The sequence below is a fragment of the Myotis daubentonii genome, chromosome 11 (assembly GCF_963259705.1).
Source record: "Myotis daubentonii chromosome 11, mMyoDau2.1, whole genome shotgun sequence".
NCBI classification, from domain to species: domain Eukaryota; kingdom Metazoa; phylum Chordata; class Mammalia; order Chiroptera; family Vespertilionidae; genus Myotis; species Myotis daubentonii.
In genome coordinates this window covers 48,056,492-48,069,635 of record NC_081850.1, presented here as the reverse complement: position 1 = coordinate 48,069,635, position 13,144 = coordinate 48,056,492, and the positions used below count along the sequence as shown (strand labels likewise).

General features: G+C 45.9%; 1 protein-coding gene and 1 long non-coding RNA gene across 3 annotated transcripts in view; one reads left to right on the top strand and one right to left on the bottom strand.

The window, feature by feature from the left end:
• Positions 1-13,144, bottom strand: part of LOC132212026 (uncharacterized) — a 36,780-nt gene that overhangs the window by 3,187 nt on the left and 20,449 nt on the right. Inside the window, exons 3-4 of the long non-coding RNA XR_009447638.1 lie at positions 12,326-12,369; positions 10,598-10,683 (exon numbers count right to left, since the gene is read on the bottom strand). This is a non-coding gene — a long non-coding RNA (uncharacterized LOC132212026). The remainder of the gene's footprint in view (positions 1-10,597; positions 10,684-12,325; positions 12,370-13,144) is intronic.
• FRMD3 (FERM domain containing 3) overlaps positions 1-13,144 on the top strand; it is a 240,329-nt gene that overhangs the window by 221,755 nt on the left and 5,430 nt on the right. The window lies entirely within an intron of this gene.

Genomic DNA, 13,144 nt, shown 5'->3' with positions numbered 1-13,144 from the left:
AGGTTTGATGTTAATAGTCCTATTGCATAAATTGGGCCCTATTGTTCCTACCTGTGTAGCACCGAGAGAAGGCTGACTCCTTTGGATGCACAATGGTGCCTGTGGTTTAGAATAGCATCTGAAGACAGGGGCCAGTACAAAGGAGGATGTCTGGGCCTGACTGAGTTAAGGTTGGCCTGAAATTCATTCCAAATGTCAATGCCTGGTCTAGTCCCTGCCACCGGTCCCCTGTGGAATTTTGAAGAGAGTTTGGCAGTGAAGTTTACCCAGGTTAATAGAGAGGCTGGGGTGACTTGATACCTAGAATTAATGGGTAAGCAGATCCAGCAGGTGGAGATACTTCCTGTGTTTTGGGGGGAGCTCCCTGTTTGTAAGGGGGAGGGAGGCCCTATTCACTGGGGTTTAGTTTTAAAGGAGTCAGCAAACCTTTTCTGTGAAGGGTCATAGTAAATATTTTCAGCTTCGCAGGCCATAAGGCCTGTTGCAGCTACTTCACTCTGCCCTCAGCAGAGTAGTTTCCATTGGGTGGGTTCCAATCAAACTTTACAGAAACTGGCTGTGGCTTGATTTGGCCCAATGACCTGAGGCAGGGGCTGGAGCAGCAGAGGATAAGGGCCAGCCTGCACACATTTAGAACCAGGGCCAGCTGCCATTAGCACTAAGCAGTTCATTAGCAGCTTCCTGGTTTTGTTGGAGAAACATCTCAACTGTTTGCAAGCACTGGCCTCGAGGTAGTTTGAGGTAGTTTCAAGAGACATCGCCTTTCTAATCATCCCTTTCTAATTCTCCTTAAGCAGCTCAACCCTTCACCATCCATGAGGGGCTGAGGTATTCCCTTAAGTGGCAGAGCTGTGTCAAGAGCCCAGTTCTCCTGGACCCATCATGAGAGAAGTGTTTCTCAGGGTTGCCCAGGGATGGCATCACACTCACTCACTGCATCTTTATCTCTGGGGGTGGGACCCAGGTGACCTTGAAGCACAAGGAAAAGGAGCAGTGTCTTGCTTCTCCAGCCCATGGCTGCAGGGCCAGGGCCCAGCATCTGCAGAGGCCCCTGGTCTTCACAAAACCACAGCAGGTTTGAAGGAATAAACTTATTAATCTACCTCAAACACTAGAGCAGGGGTCCTCAAACTTTTTAAACGGGGCCAGTTCACTGTCCCTCAGACCGTTGGAGGGCTGGACTATAGTTTAAAAAAAAACTATGAACAAATTCCTATGCACACTGCACATATCTTATTTTGAAGTAAAAAAACAAAATGGGAACAAATACAATATTTGTATTTGCATGTGGCCCACGGGCCGTAGTTTGAGGACCCTGCACTAGAGGCTAAAATTATAGTAGCTTTTTACAAGTGCTGCCTGTGGTCCAGGCGGGGTTAGGCCTAGCACTTGTGCAAACACACCTAGCACAGCCTCCTTGCAGGCAGGGCCACTTTCCACCTTCAGCACATAAAGAACACTTATGTTTATATACATGTGACCAGACCCTCAGAACAAAGGGCAGGGGGGCACCAGACCAACAGAAAGAAGGACAGACAGATACAGACAGGTTGAGAAGGCTGGCAGGCCTGCTGCAGTGCTTCTTCAGGCTGTAGGTCAGGCTGCTGGGGATCCTGGTGCCCTGCAGGAACGGCAAGTTCCAGACGACAGAGCTGGTGTGCTTGTGGTAGTGAGTCTTGCTCTTCTTGAAGATGACCTCCAAGTCCAGCTGTTGAATGATGACAAAGACCTTGATGAGGTTCAGGGTGGCGTGGGTGGGTGGGTGGGTGATGGCCTGGCTGAGCTGGGTGCCTCTGGCCCACGAGGGGATGGACTTCTGGGGATGGAACTCGTCATCAGTGGAGTCATGGCTATTCAGATCCATCCTATAGTTATCCAGGTTGATCTTGGGGGGAGTCCTGTGCCCCTGTGGAGTCATTTGATATGAGGTATAAGCTGGAGACTGCATGTCCATGGTCACGTTCAGGCCTTTGCTGGCTGCTGCAGCCTCATTGACTCTTCTCCTCCTCCTTCATAGGCACTACTGTTGCAGCCACCTGTTTCAGTGTCTCCTCCTCCTGTTTCCTGTGCACCTCCATCTCCTCCATCTTCTTGGCCACTGACTTTTTCTTGGCCTTCTCCTCAGCCAATCACTCCTCCTTGGCTTTCTCAGTCTCATCCAGCTGAGCAAACTTCTGTTCAGTCTGCTTCTTTATTTCCTCCTTCATTTGCTCCACCTGCTCCTGGGCCTGCAGCACCTTGTGCAGGCGCTCCTCCTGCTTCAGCTTCACCTCTTCCAGCTGCCAACGCCACTTGCCCTCCTCCACCTTCTGCCTATGGAGCTGCTCTGCCTCTTCCTTGCACCACAGGTTCTCCAGGTGCTGCTGCTCCTTCTCCGTAGGGTCCATGCACAGGGGAGTGTTGCATTTAATGAAGGATTTCCTGACACTGCTGCAGGAGGCTGAGGTCGGGGTCATGACCATCTGGTTCCTCTGCATGGTGTACAGGAAGGTCCAAGAGACGTACCACCTTGCTGGCCAGACAGGGTGGGGAAGAGGTCTTGCTCCGGGGGGCTGCAGCTCCTTCTCGTCCAGCTGCTGCTCCTCGTCCAGCTCACTCACAGCCTGTTTATAGCTGTGCTTCCTCCTGACACTCTGGGGTGGCTCCTTGGGACCATCTGCTTGATCGATCTCAGCTTCTTTCGGCCCTACGGAGGGTGTTTCATGGCCACCGGCTACGGGCTGCGAGCCGGGAGTGCTAATGGCAATCTTGGTGGCACTGCAGGGCCACAAGGTACTCCCTTCATTCTTGGGGACCTTCATAGACTCAGCCTCCTTGCTGGGGTCCTCAGGGCTGATTTTCCGGGGTGTGCAACATTTAGGTGCCTCTCCAGATATCTGTGACAGATGCTATGCAGGCAGAGGCAGCCAGCTCTTTAGTGCCTTCTTGGCAGTTCTGCTGTTGACCTGGGGATGGTGATCTCCAATTTGGCCACCAGGGAGTACTTCTGGCCAGAGAGTTCTTGGGATCCAGGGAAGATGAGGTGACCAAGCTTCACTGCACTGATTGCCGGTCTTCAAGAGAGCTTTTGGGTATGGAGAAGTTATCTGCCAGGATGGGAGCCAGACCCGCTCCTGCCATGGGGAGGCTGGGGAACCAGGTGAGCCCTGTGGGCCTGGAGAGGTCCATGTAAACCTGAGCTTGGAGGCAGACCGGCTGCTTTGACCTCTCGCCCTTAGAGTCCTGGGGTGTATCAGGGAACTCACGGCAACAGACTCCAGTCTCCCGGTCTCTGACTTCTTGAGTGTTGGCTCCTCATCTGATATCAAGATGATGTGGCTGGAGCCAGGGTTGGGGACAGAGTCCAGCAGAAATGCACTGGCTGAGGTGCTGCTCGGCACCGTGGCGCTTGCTGACGCCTATCTCCACCATGGGCACCAGCTGGCACTGTGCAACATTATTCTTGGGCTTGCAGATCAGGGCTGTGAAAGACTCAGGGATGGGTGAAGCAGCATGGGTCACCCTCCACATGATGGAGCTATTGTTCCCTGCAACCGTGGCCAGCTCTCCACCTCTCCTTGTTGCAGAGATGCTAGGAGCTCAATTGGCTGCTCTGCGTCTTTGTGTGAGACCACCTTTTCCGGATGGGGTCTCTGTTTTCATTCCGAACATAAGATGGCTCTTCTTTGGTCAGTTCTGCAAAGGTGTTTTGAGCATCAGTTCCTCCTCTTTGCTGAATTCTCTGGTGAACATGCGCTTGGCCTTCTCCTTGATTTCCTTAAGCCACACCGAGTCCCTATTGTCCACTTTGCTGACAAACTCCATGAGCTTCTGATTGCCCAGCTCCAGCAGGTGAATGGGCCCTGCGGCTGTCGTCCCCATGGTGGCTCTGTTCTGACTCCTTCCTCTGAGCTCCAGCGCCAGGAGGTGTTGGGGGACCCAGACACATACTGGGAGGAACTGGATTGTCTGGCATCAGGGACGGAACTCAGGATGGCTTTCTACCAGACTGAGGTGCTTGCAGGGCTCATTGTTCCTATGCCAAGACCTCTCCTGTCCCAGAGCTGACTGGCAACCTTATCTGAGCCCCCATCGTCCTACAGCACCTCAAACTATAGTAAATTTTAAAGTTTGTTTTATTTCTAACCTAAACTATCAATTCCCACAATAGCAAGTTATTTTTGTTTGGTTTGGTTTTTATACTGGCTATGATACAATCGTAGCAGAGCTGACATATAATTAGGTGACCATAAAATTTGTTAGGCAAACCTTTTGAGAGCAAATGGGGCACTTTAGTAATGCTGCTAGGAAAACAGTCCCAGGCAAGTGGGGACAGATGAACACCCTACGTATAATAACACTGTGGTTTCAGCCAGTGAAGTTGGGCTAGCAACAGAGAAGACTTCTTCCTTAGTTAGGAAGTGAGGATATCTCTGGGCTTCTCAGATCCCCTTCCCTTCAGGCAACATGGTGGTCTGGAACAAGCTTTGGAGGCAGACAAGCCTGGGTACAAATCCCTGCTCTGTTGCTTTCTGGCTTCGTGACCTTGTGCAAGTTACGCAATCTCTCTGAGCCTCAGTTTCCTCATCTCCTCTTGTCACATGATCACATGTTTAAAATGTCCAGCCCTGTAAAAAATCATTAGAAATCGTAGTTTCTTCCTCCCCATCTCCTGCCATTTTTCTCAACAGATAAAGGAGAAATAGCTCTGCTTGTTGTATAGAGGTGATTGGTACTTTCAGAGAAAGTATATGTAGAGTTTTAAGTGGGATGGTGTATTGATAGATAGACTAAGATGTAGCCACACAAAAAACCCCACACTGGAACTGGAGGGTTCTGGACCATCTGTAAAGTCCAATACTCCTAGAACTGAAGTGAGATGTCTGAGGACACACAAGAGAGTTCTGGCTCAGCTGGGGACTGAATCCAGGTCTCTAGAATTCCAGGCCATTGCTCTTTCTCTTCCATCGTATTTTCCAGAATTTCCCTTCTCTCCTATGTGTCACTCTTCTCTCTCAATTCAAGAGGATAGCATAGTTCCCAGAGGCAGTATAGCTAAGCTGATCAATGTATGTAAATCAGTCAGAGTTTAGCTCACCTCAAGAAGGATGGTTCTGGTTAATAAGTGACAAATATGTGACTTCTGTGGAGTCCTGATAACTTGGTGTGTGCTTGGCAGTAGTGACAATGGCAGATTCCAAATAGGAAAGTCATTGCCAAATGGGTTAATAGCTGGTTTGGCTCAGTGGATAGAGCGTCGGCCTGAGGACTGAAGGGTCCTTGGTTTGATTCTGGTCAAGGGCACATGCCCAGGTTGCAGGTTCAATCCCCAGTAGGGGGCGTGCAGGAGGCAGCCAATCAATGATTCTCTCTAATGTTTCTATCTATCTCTCTTTCTCCCTTTCCCTTCCTCTCTGAAATCAATAAAAATATATTGGAAAAAAAATTACCCCAAGTAACCCTAACTCCAAAGTCTTTTGCTAAGGAGGTTAGTGTGGAGAAATGCAAATGACAGGTGATCTGTTATCTCTTGATATTGCCATATTGTCCTTAAAGTGCCTTCTCACATTTTTCTTTTCTATACACTTGTGAGTCTTTCTACAAACTCAGGAGATAGTTAGGGGTTACAATTATCTTCATTTTGACACACTTGTTCTGGTGATACCAAATACTGCATTGCTTCATTCATAAAGGTTGTGGCACATAGGCAAACCAGATAAGGGCCATTGGCTGGTTTCTTTAGCTGTTTTGCATACACACAAACTGCTGGTAATCTCAGCTAAAGTATTTGGATTTTGTCATAAATGTGCTTGGAGTTAAGAGAGATTTCTGAATATAAATGTGAGCAATGCTTATTCCATCTTTACCTGCCACTAATTTTGCTGTATACTAAAATGTACCTTCAGCAATGAGATGAACATTTTCAGTGACAGCATCTGTCCTCAGCTTGCTGAGTAGGTTATGTTGTGGTGCATGGAGTGTCTTTAGGGAGTTCTGTCACAATGGCATCACGTGAATGGTGTGGACTGGCATGTGAAACCCGCTTGACTATCTGTGGCAGGCACACTGCCTACCCATCATCAATGGGCAGTCTTTTCCATCAGTATCTTTAGATTCTCACTATTTTACTTTATCTATCTATCTATCTATTTATTCTTTTTGTTTATTTTTACCTGAGGATATTTTTCCACTGATTTTTAGAGAGAGTGGAAGGGAGGGATGAGAGAGACGCATCAACTGTTTGCCTCCCACACACACCAGGGGACTGAACTTGCAACTGAGGTACGTGCTCTTGACCAGAATCAAACCTGGGACCCTTCAGTCCGCAGGCTGATGCTCTATCCACTGATCCAAACAGGCTAGGGCAGCCGTGGGCAAACTACAGCCCGCGGGCCGGATCCGGCCCATTTGAAATGAATAAAACTATTGAAAAAAAAGACCGTACCCTTTTATGTAATGATGTTTACTTTGAATTCATATTAGTTCACACAAACACTCCATCCATGCTTTTGTTCCAGCCCTCCGGTCCAGTTTAAGAACCCATTGTGGCCCTCGAGTCAAAAAGTTTGCCCACCCCTGGTCTAGGGCATGATTCTATTTCACTTTATATAGTATTTCTTCAAATTGGATAATGACAATAATGGTATAAAAACATAGTTATATCACTACAATAAAATGTACTTATAATAGTTAACATTTATTGAATGTTAGAAACTTTCAGAAACGTTTGCAGCTATTTTCTAACTTTAATTGTGCTGAATAATTAAACTTGGAAACTATTTCCTAAATCACTGTCTCTTGACTCCTTTAAAAAAAGCATTCAGACTTTGAGCTTTGTGAATATATTCAGGAGGCTTCTCATACGTGATTGAAATAAAATTAATTTAATGGAGCAGAGTAGATAATCTTACTAATTTCATATTTCTGGTCTCCTTGGATATTTTTTGTTGGAATTCACCAGGAAAGGTGTGTAGGAAACTTTGAGCATCTATCATGTAAAGAAAATTAAGAAAATATGAATAACCAACTATAATTCTCCTTGTACTCTATAATAGTAGACTTGTTAGGAAACTAATCTATTTGTTAGTAAAATGATATTGCTTGATAATAGATCAAATGCAGCCTAATTTTCTTTGGTAAGCTACTAACATCTTATTTCTATATATATTTTTTTTCATAGATAGCACTTAGGCCTCCATAATGTCATTTAACCTTCACTGCAGCCTTATGAGTTAGGTGTACTCTTGTGTTATAGCTAAGCAAACCGAGCTCCAAGAATATTAAGTATCTTAAATTAAAAATTACTTAATTACTACAGTCTCTTAATATAAGTGGCAGAGCTTGGATTTAAAGCCAGGGTTGTCTAACCTTTGTCTGGTCTCTTCTCCCAGCTGCTTTATAATTTGAGCATAGAGATGAGGGGGGAGTAAGATGAAACTCCAGCACATCTAACACTAGCAGTTAGAAAATCTCTGAGACGAAAAGAAAGCATTTATTTCCCCACCTACCTCCTCCTTTTCAGAAAAGTAAGTGGTGACTTCTGTTAATGAGATCAAGGTACTGGATTTGAAACATCAGGAATCTAGCTGATTTTATTATAGTAGCATCTATTGACTAACACAGCCTATATGCCTAAAAAGACCCACAGGCACCTTTTGTATTGACTGCACAGACATTTTATAAAATCTGAATTTTAAAGCTTTCAGATGGAGTAAAATATGGTCAGGTTTTCCCCAGTGACCACCATTCCCTATTGTCCCACACCTGGCCCACACTCATTCACATTAGGCAACCACCTGGCCCATGGAGGCACTGGTCTTTGTGACCCTGGATTAGTTACTGTGATTATCTTCCCCAGAAGCTACTTACTTTACTTTTTGCTATGCTCTATTTTTTCTCCTTATACCTTGGATTTTTCAGAAGGAAAATGAGGGAAAGAGAATAGGGAGAGCTGGACACAGGGACTGAACTTTTACATAATGTGGCTAGGAAGGTCTCACTGGGAAGGTGACATTTGCTTAAAGACCTGCAAAGAGGGAGAGAGCATGGACCTATCTGCAGGGAGGGTGCTCCAAGCAGAGGGGACAGCAAGTGCAAAGGCCCTTTGGTGGGAGCATGACTGGCATGTTGGAGGAACAGTAGGCATCTGTGTGGCTGGAGTGTAGTGAACAAGTGAGTCACAGGAGAACAAGGTCAGAGAGGTTAGGAGGGATGGGAGGAGGGCACACTGAGTAGCTCCCTAGACATCCCTGCAAGGACTGTGCTTATGCTCTGAGTAAGCTGCAAAGCATTAGAGAATGTTGAGCAGCTAAGTGACATGATCCACCTTATGTTTTCAAAGGCTCACTCAGGCTGCTGTGTTGATAATGGCCCTTCCATGGGCAAGGGCTGAAACGGGAGACCTGATCAGATGCTGCTGCAGTCATCGAAATGAGAAAGGATGGTGGCTTGGACCAGGGTGCTAATAGAGGTTGTGGTGAGAAGTAGTTTGATTCTGGATATGTTTTGAAGGTAGAGACATAGAAGTGCTGACAGGTCTGATGTGGTTGTGAATTGAGGAAGGTCAAGGTTTCTGGTCTGAATTACTGGAAGAATGGAGTCGCCATCAATAAAATACTGCAGTCTGGAAACTTGGGATTTTCCATAACCTCTTGTTATTGGGAGAGGCTTTTGGAAGGCAGAGACAGGGGGAGGAAGGGCTGAATATTAGGAAAAGGAGACTTAAGGAGGAAAGGCCACGCATGTGAGAAAAGGCTGTTAGAATACAGGGCATGGGAAATCTGTGTGACCACAGGGGCAAAGAAAATAGCCAGCGGGAGTGGTCTTTGAAGAGCAGTAATACTGGTCAGATACAATATGTTATGTTCACTGCTTTCTGAAGGAAAAGAGTACTATCACTCTCCTGGGATATGGAATACCAGAACGTAAAGATGTAGCATTCCAAATAGTCCTAACTCTTGTCATCTTTCTCTATAATTCCGATACTTTCTCCCTTCAGGTTTCATGAGGTATTATAGGATAGTAGGAAATTTATGGCTTGCATTTATTTATTTATTTATTTGTGTGTGTGTTTCAAATAAAACTTTATTTACAAAAACAGGAAGAGTGCTAGATTTGGCTTATGAGCAGTGGTTTGCCAACTCTGATCAGTTATGAATTATGTTAGCAGTAAGGTGAGCCCCCAAAATCAGGGGTCCTGGTAGAACACAAAGGATACATGTGTTCAAGACAGCAAGGCAAATATCTTTACTCCTGTGGAGCATGTGCACGCACAGGGTCTGGCGGCACACACACGATTTATTTATTTATTTATTTATTTATTTATTTATTTATTATTTATTTTTTTTTAATATTTATTTTATTGATTTTTTACAGAGAGGAATGGAGAGGGACAGAGAGTTAGAAACATCGATCAGCTGCCTCCTGCACACTCCCCACTGGGGATGTGCCCGCAACCAAGGTACATGCCCTTGACCGGAATCGAACCTGGGACCCTTGAGTCCGCAGGCCGAAGCTCTATCCACTGAGCCAAATCGGTCAGGGCAAAACTAACCATTTTGAAGTGAACAATTTGGTGGCATTTAGTACATTCACACTGTTTCGCAATTAACACTATTATTTAGTTTCAAAATATTTTTATTGCCCCAAAGGAAGCCTCAAACCCATTAAGCACTTACTCCCTATTCCCCTCTTGTCTCAGCACCCTGGCAGAGGCATTAGGCCTGGGCAGGCGACCCCCAGCTCCCGCAATCATCAGATCCGCCCCTGCTCCCCACCATCACCGGCTCCCTCCCTGTTCCCCGCCATCGCCGGCTCCACCCCTGCCCAGGCCTAAAGCCTCTGACCGAGGTGTTAGGCCTGAGCATGGAACCCCGAGCTCCCCACCATCGCTGGATCCACCCCTGCTCCCCGTGATCGCTGGCCCCACCCCTGCCCAGGCCTAATGCCTGTGGCTGAGGCATTAGGCCTGGGCAGGGGATCCCAGCTCCCCGCTATCACTGACTCCGCCCCTGCCCAGGCCTAACTCCTCAAGGCATTAGGCCTGGGAAGGGGACCCCTCAGCTCTGATTGCAGGCTCTGATTGCCGCTGGGTGCCTACTTATGCAAATTAACCGTCATCTTTGGTTAATTTGCATACTCATCCAATTGGCTGGTGGGCATAGCAAAGGTACGGTTAATTTGTATGTTTGTCTATTATTAGGTAAGATGTGCTTTCTCTTCCTCTCTGGAATTCCCAGAATATTGTTTCACTCTTTTTCATTTTCTTTTTTTTTCTCTGACTGGATAAATTTCAAATGTCCTATCTTCCAAGTTGCTGATTCTCTGGCATGGTCTAGTCTGCTTCTGAAGCTCTCTACTGAATTTTCCCATTTAGTTATTGTATTTTTCAGCTCTAAGATTTCTGTTTGGGTAATTTTCTCAATGGTTTCTGTTGAACTTCTCATTTTGTTCACTCATTATTTTTCCAATTTTGTTTAGTTGCCTGTCTATATGTTTTTATAGTTCACTAAACTTCTTTAAGAGGATTATTCTGAATAATTTTTCTGACATGTCATAGATCCCTATTTCTTTAGGTTACTAGTACTTTATTAATTTTGCATAGTGGTATCATATTTACCTGACTTCTCATGATTCTTGATTTCTTATGTTGATATCTGTGTACTTGTATTAGTGGTATTTTCTTCCAGAAGTTGTTGAAGAACTCTGTGACAAAACAAATCTGCAGTCAGCTCAGTTTGGGTTGTTGGATGTTTCTGCTACTAGAGTCTATTTTGGGGTGAGGCAATGGTTCAAGCTCTGAGGTCAGAGACTGGGGATGTGTGCCACTGGCTGCGAACAACTGCATAGGACTACTGGCCTTTGTTCTCTGTCCAAATGAGGCTGTAGGATGGGCTCTGTACTAGTAGTTGCCTGTACTCTGTGGTCAGGATTACTACTACACAGTCAGGACTGTCTATATTCAGCAGTAGGTGGGGCAATGAATTAGCTGTGCAGGCCCTGGGTCCCATCCTGCTGCTTCACCAGGGTAGGGAAGCTCACTGTTAACCAGAATCAGGTAAGAGTGTACACTAGAAATCCTGGTTAGGTGAAGCCACAGTTTTTGTCTGCAGATAGGAAAAGCCACAAGCTATTCAAGGGCCACTGTAAGCAGCACTATTAGATGGCAGGGCAGTCTGAAGGCTGTATTCAGCAATGAGTGAGACTATGAAAGAGCTTCTCTGCCTAGGTGCAATGGGAGAAGCAGCTTCAAGGCCACTAAGGTTCTTCATTTGTGGTCTTCACACAAACTCACCTGTGCTCCAACCTCCCTGGCTGAACAGGACTACTTGTTTTGCTCTGGGACCATCGCTGTGCTTACCTGCCTCTCAGCTTGAGCATTGCTGAGTAATAGTTTTCAGGTAATATAGCCCTTCCTGTCTGGATGAGCCTTGGGAGGGTTCACTTCAGGCAACTTAAATTTTCTTGAACAGACTTTTTAGACAGGAGGGGCCAGAAGCTAGGTTTCAAGTGTTTGGGGCTATGACACTCAATTCTTTAGCCTGGGCACGGGCAGACCAGGTTCCAGGACTGGCAAAACTTTTGGAGAACTCAACTCAGGCAGGCCTGCACCCCACTGAGTTCCCTGGTCACACTGTGCCACCAACTTGGTTCTGCAGACACACAAAGCTGCTCATTGGGGCTACTACTTGGGCTTTGCCGGTACCAGGGCAGTCTACTAAGATCTGCATGTTGGTTGTTGGAGGCCCCTCCCCTCTTCTCTATCACAATCAGATTCCCAGTGGTTGAGTCCTGCAGATTTTCCTGCAGTCCCTGGGGTGAAACCTGAGTAAGAGCTCCCAGGAAGTGCCCCACAATACTCAGGGGTTTGGATGTCACTAAAGGCTCAGGGCAGACCTCTCTGTGCGATGATGTACTGGTTTGGGGGCAGTCATTCTTGGTCTTTGTGGTGCAGGGTGTACTTCAGCCTAGCATCCCGTGTTCTAGGATTCAATCATTGGTGTCTTGTCCGTGAATTTTTGCTAGTTGGAAGTAAAGTCAAGACTGACCTATGTTGCTATCTGGGTGACATCACTCCTGCATATATTGAAGAGAGAAATCCTGAAATATATTCATTAAAAGCTGGTTTACAATTACCTAATGCACATGGTCACCAATTTGGTATTGTGTTGTAGAACCATCCTGGAGAACATGTCTTTGATCCTGCTTTGCTTTTCCACTACCTACCCAAGGCTCAAAATTAGGAGAGCTGGCCTTAGGCTGATAGTAGGTGACTAGAATTCCCATCTGTAAAATGAAGAGTTGAGACACCTCTCCTACAATAAACTTTAGGAAATAATATTCATACCTTTTGACAAAGAAGTTTTCCTTTTGGACATCTATGAAAATGAACTGAAAAACAGAAGGAAATTTATATGTAAAGATGTCTCTTATAGCATTTTTTTTTTTTTACAATTGTGAAGCAGTCTAAATGTTTGCCAATAGGCAACTAATACTGTATTAACTAAACATAATTTGACAACTATTATAAATACAAAATGGGAGTTTATTTCAATGTAGAAAATGTCTAAGCTAAAATGTTAAAAGTAGCAAGGTGCAAGTTTGTGCACATATTTGCAATTACACAGACTAGAAAACTATCTACATAATAAAAGCCTAAGCAACCATTACGGTGGAACTACCAGAATGACCAGTCGCTATGATGTGCACTTGACCACCAGGGGGAAGACGCTCAACACAGGAGCTGCCCCCTGGTGGTTAGTGCGTTCCCATAGGGGGAGCGCTGCTTAGCCAGAAGCCGGGCTCACAGCTGGGGAGTGCAGCGGCGGTGGCAAGAGCCTCTCCCACAGTAAGGAGCGAGGGGTCCCAGACTGCGAAAGGGATGTCTGACTGCTGGGGATCAGGCCTAAGCCGCAGGCAGACATTCCATGAGGGGTCCCGGACTGTGAGAGGGCCCAGGCCGGGCTGAGGGATTTCCTCCCCGCCCCCCCCCCGCCCCCCGAGTGCATGAATTTCGTGCACTGGGCCTCTAGTATATAACATAATAACTGTTTATAATTGGATAGTAGTATAATTATACTATAATACTTTGACAGTGTTGACTTCTAAAAGATACCATTCAAAATTAGAATAGTGATTTATTGTCATTTTATTCTTGCAAATGATC